Below are 6,068 nucleotides of genomic sequence, written 5' to 3' on the forward strand. Positions count from 1 at the left end.
CCGTCCTCTTCGTCTCCTTTGTTGCCATTGGTCCTCCCCCTTAATCACCGAGCAAAGAAACACTGACCGACCAGCAAGGCTTGATCCGCCGGGGAGAGAGAGAGATAGAGAGAGAGAGAGAGAGAGAGAGAGAGAGAGAGAGAGAGAGAGAGAGAGAGAGAGAGAGAGAGAGAGAGATCGCCACCGCCTGCCTTCATTACTGCAACACTATTATTAGGAATGATCCTCTCTCTCTTAACTGAAAGCTTTCTGTTTAAAGAGGAAGAGGAGGAAGAAGAGGGGGGGGGGGGGGGGGGGGGGGGGGGGTGTCGGTCTCTCTGCAGAAGCTGGCCAGAGAAAAAAATATCACTTTTTTTTTTTTTTTTTTTTTACTGCATCTACCCTAGAAATGATGTGTGCCATTGAATAACGCTCAGTATAGTGAGAAGTAAAACAAGTTCAATGGCAACAAGCAAACAAAGAGATTAACAGAGCGGAGGACATTATGGCCACAAGTGAAAGAATCAGAGGAGAAAATGTTCTTTTTCTTTTGCACAAAATGTCACAGTACAGAATGACAGTAAGTAAAACCCAGGATGAAAGAAGCCCAAGTGGTATATTTGAATCCCTACACCCCCAGAAAGACTGCCGGTTTCTTTTATTTTCTTTCATTTAAATTTTCAATTTTTTTTTCTTGCTGTCAAACTACCTTGAAATGGTTTGCATTCGGTGCTATAGGAATAAAACAGAATTTGAATTAAAATCCTCTCCATCAGGGAAACATCACTGTACTGATACAAGTTAAACAAAAAAGAAAACAACAGCGCAGAGAAAACAAAGAAAGGAGTCGATAAAAACACGTGAACTCCACAACGTATCAACTCAGAATCTGTGGGAAGAGGAAAGTCTTGTGAAATCCGTCTTGTGTTTATACACAAATGTGCATAGACATCGTAGAACACAATAAAGGCAGTGGATTTAAATACTCCACCGTACGACGGGTACAGATTCTCACCCATGCTTTACCGCAAACCTTTCATGGACCTCCTGAAGGCTTTTGATGATCATCAAAAAGTCTTCCTCAGTTCTCCAGAATGGGACGAGACTGGTCACGTTGCCAGATCGGGCAACTGCCAAATGGGGGATTCTTGGCTTGGCCTGAAACACCTGAAACTCGCTTGGGATCGAGTCCAACAATAACAGTAGTGGAAGATAAATGGAAGAATATGAACAGAAAACAGGAAATTCTTTCATTAAGACGGTCGTTTGTTGTATCAGACTACTCATCCGCAAAGACCGTTGAAGATAAAAAACCAAGAGTAGCAACAGAAATCAGCATAAGACTTGATGAAACAAGGGTATCTCATAGAGACTCGTTTAGGAAACTGCAAAAACACATTTAAGAAGCTGTTGCAGACAGCGAGGATTCTCAATCATGGTGCATTTTGCACCGTCTCGAAGGCACACAGACATTCCTGAACCTCTTGAAGGCTTTTTGACTCATCCTGAATCAGTGAAAACACATTTTAGTTCAGGGGCCACAAGCGGCCCAATCTCCTCCTGAGTGGTCGGATCGGAAACATGGTGCCAATGGTTTTGTTGAAATGTTTGTGAAAATGTCTATATTTTCACAAAACCAAACAATTATGATTTAGAGTTACAACAATCTCAACATGAAGCCAATTTGATTGAAACCTTCTGGTGCAAAATACAGAAATCCAGCGAATCCCTTTTAGCTGTTGCATTATGGGTATTTTTTATAAACGTGACAGTGTGGCTTTAAGGCTAATGCTCATTGACCATCGTTCATGGCATCACCGGTATCTCAGCTCAGGTCTCGGTGTTGTGTTGTATCCTCTGTTCTTAAAAGAGCTCATGTTATCCAGCGTTTCTACTCTTCCTCATGGTCTCGTTGGTCCAGAAACTTTGTATTCAAAGTTTCTAGCTTTTCCTTGATTTTCCTCCATTTGAATATTGGCTCATAGGAGCTGCATTCAGAATCTGCTGTGTCTGTGTGAGCTGGGCTGGCTCCGCCCACATATGCCCATCTTGGGAAGAGGAGGAAGTACTTCCTGTCGTGGTGCCATGTGCCAGAGCAGAGCTGCGTAACTGTGGGAGGAGTCAAAGGGAGGGCCTACCTTGATTGTGATTGGCTAAACCCCCGATGACACTATATAGGGTTTGATTTCTGATTGGCTGGTTGGAGCAACACACTTTTTAGAAACTGAAACAAGCCAGGGAGAGAGAGGACAGACTTTCTTCACTTCTGGGGCGTCATTCCAGGTATGGGGACGATTATTACTGTTGGAAAACCTTTAGAAAGTGAATTTTGCATAATATGACCCCTTTAAGAAATCAGCCTGAAAACAAAATCTGTGTTTTCTTACAAATTTTAACAATTTGCTCGGTGGTTTGGTCTGATCGGAGCCTCTTGCGGACCAGTTTTGGCCCACAAGCTTTATGCTTGAAACCTGTGTCCTAAACTCTTTTTCGGTTTTTGTGTCATGAAATCAGTTTTGTTGCCATATCAGGAGATTGATGAGTGAATAAATAATAAATCCAATAAAAACAGGTGTTTTCCTTCCTTGGAATGGATTCGTATAGTATAGTGAAGATCGTTGTAACAGAAAGACAACTAGAAAATTCATAGATTCAGCACCGTTCTCAAGACAGAAACTTCTTTATAAAGTCAGAATTAGTCTGGTGGTTCCCATGGCCAGATCAGGCGACTGCCGAGTCATCAACTCTTGGCTGGAGACACTCGACAGACTCCACAGTCGGTACCGGACCAGTCGAGACTATGGGAGGACATTTACTAGAGAACAGGATCAATCGACTCCACACACTGTGGGTTTCCCACAAGCCCACTTTACTACCTGCTGCTACTTGCTGTTGAGGCTCAATCTGCTCGAGAGCCTTTATTATTAGAGCGAAGACCGGATCACTTGACGTTACACCCCTTCGGTTACAGAAATGCTGACTTGACTCAAACTCAGGCTTTAGTCAGTGTCTTCACTCTGCTTGGTGTTGCTTTAGAACATCCAAACAGCAAATAGCCTGAGACTGTGTGAGCCGTCGTGACGAAGCATTTCTTTGAGCTTGGTCTCCATGTTTGAGTTTGGGATAACCTGACGTTCACCGTAATCACCCTCAAAACAGATTAACTTCACTTCCTAGAAGTTGTCGGGTCACTTGTGTCTTTGAGCAGCAAGTTTCTTGAAAAATACTGTTGAGACAGAAGTTATGAAAACATATTGCACAGAAATATAAGCAGACGATGAAGCCACACCAAACTAATGAATAGACTCTTTTTTTTTTAATTTATGATTCGCTTTTCTTGCGTGTGACTAAGGCCACATTCACACAACAGTTCAAGTGAAAATGCATCTTTTTCGGGTTTTTATTGTCAGAAAAGGTGTCATGATTGTAGGGCGGCATTTTGATAATAATGTCCGTCTGCGCGGCAACGGCAGAAACTCTGAAAACGATGTCGTTTTCATGTTGGGCCACAAGTGGGTGCTGTTGTTACCTTCACCAACGAAGGTTCTGTTTTTGGCTACGTGTATTTATTTATTTATTGGTTTGTATGTATGTATTCTACCAACCTTTCGCAAATACTACTCACCTGAATTGCATGAAATTTCCTGGATGATTTGTCATCATCCAAGGACCAAGCGATTAGAGTTTGGGATGTTAACGGCGAAACCGTTTCTGAATAAATCCCCCCAAAAAATGCGAAAAAAAATTGTCCCGTGCAAAGCGGATGAGAGAGGCACCTCATGGAGGAGATCACAGGAGATGTGTTGCCATGGAGACGCTCCCTGCTCAACGTTTCACAAGGCGATGTAGCTACCTGACAGGCGAGCTAGCATCGATGTGGCGTTGGCGAAGGTCTGCGTTCTACCGAGTGTAGCTCTAGTTTTAATAATGAAGACCACGCACACATGCAGCTCTAAACATTAACAACAGGAGAGAAAAACATGCTAGTGGCCAGACCACCAAGTTGGATTGTTGTTACAGTGACTGTCAAAATAAAAGTACCAACTTGGATTGTTATTACGGTGACCTTCAAAATAAAAGTAAGACGTCCAGGAGAATATGAACTGGGAGTCATGACACCATGGAAGAAACGTTTAGTTAAGAAAAGATTTAAGAAACATTTAGTGCGCAAGCACAGGATACAGCCGGACTGTTTTCAAAGTGAATTCTAATTATTCAGTTTGTAATAGTACACATATTTATGACAAATAAACTCAAAACACACATTTTCTAAAGCTCTAAACAGGCTCTTTTTAGAAACGAGGACAGTAAACTTTGTCTCATTCATTCCTTCTGTTTTTAAATTATAAATTCCCTAAATTCTGTTCTCACGGTTTCTGACATGTAAATATTCTAGTCTGTTCTTTGGATGCTAAATTTTTGAATTTTGGATTCAAAAATAAGTAAATTCCTGTGAAATGTAAAACTGTATTGTTACTATACATGTAATCCTAAATAATCCAAACAAGCTGTGCAGGAATCAAACTCCTTTAGTGACTCAAAGATGTTATTTTCATGAAACGTGGTCCGAAACCACAATCAGCCAAAACTGAAGATACGATGACGCGTTCAGAGTCTCCTCTACGTGAATCTTCCCTGTGAAGATTCTCGTCACATCCTGGTGAGTACGAGGGAAACCACAGTGTGTGTGTGTGTGTGGGCTGAAAAGCCACAAACACAAAGGGAGAACATGTAAACACCACATAGAAATTTCCTATAAAGCTGAGGCTCGAGCGAAGGAACGTCGTCCCCGGGAGATGAGAGGGCGAGCCACTGCCCCACCGCGCCGCCGCGGTCGGCCTCCATCACTTCGCCATCTCGCCTTCATGAGTAGAAATCCTCCCCGCTCATGAGCAGCTTCGCTTTTTCTTGACTGTGCATGTTTTCTTTTGAATTCCCGCTTCCCTAAACTGTGAGTTGTGGTTCCTGCTGCGTCGTGAGCGAAGCCAAACGTGAGTTAAAGACCAGACGCCTCGCTTCTCCCTGATGGAAATGAAGCCGCCACCGCCGCCGCTGCCGCCGCCGCCGCCGGACGGTCCTTTTGTTTTGGCCGGCCTCCCCGTGTGGAGAAAGTCAAGCCCCCTCAACAGGAATGTGTTCCTGTTGACACACACAGACACACGCGCACACACACACACACACACACACACACACACACACACACACACACACACACACACACACACACACACACACACACACACACACACACACACACACACACTTCAGTGTGGAGGAATGTGTCCTATTTTGGGGGGCCTTAAGTCAGTCACTCTCTCTCTCTCTCTCTCTCTCTCTCTCTCTCTCTCTCTCTCTCTCTCTCTCTCTCTCTCTCTCTCTCTCTCATTCACTCGACCGTTTTGTTTTCTCGTCTCGGGATGTTTGGATGTGCCGCCTATGTTTATTTGTCGAGAGTTGTTGTTCTCACACTCTGCTGCAAACACATGAAGAGTTTCTCTTTAGAGATTCATTAAAAGCCATCATTCCGAGGGAAAAAAAAACCCCAATATCAGAATCTTATTCTATCTGCACATCAGATTCTACTTCAAAATGGTCCAATTTACTTAAAAAAAGAAAAAAAGAAGCTAAAACATCAAAACGTCTTGAATAAAAATAATACCCCCCCCCCCCCCCCCCCCCCCCGCCATAAAAAAGCTGCTACAATCGCTAAAACTGATAAAGCAGGCAAAACTAGATAAAATAGCTTCAATAGCTAAGAAACATGAACTAAAACAAATAACCCTGCTAGGAATGGCTCGTAAATATAAAACAGCTTGATTAACTCTGAAAGAAATATGAAATATGTAACGTTTTTAAAACAAGAAAAACAAAACACTAAAATGGGTCAAACAGTTGAGTTGAGAGAAAAGGTGAAAAGGAACGCAAACAACAAAAACAGCTTAAATCAGTGAAAATATTTTAAAGAAGTTCACAACAGCTCCAAAAAAATATCCACCATGTTAAAATTGTGAACGTGAAACTTCATGAACTTAACCTAATATATAGTTTTTGTGTGTATCACGATACTTTATGAGCTGCGTTACCTAAGT

This window comes from Lipophrys pholis, assembly GCF_963383615.2.
Source record: "Lipophrys pholis genome assembly, chromosome: 17".
NCBI lineage: Eukaryota > Metazoa > Chordata > Actinopteri > Blenniiformes > Blenniidae > Lipophrys > Lipophrys pholis.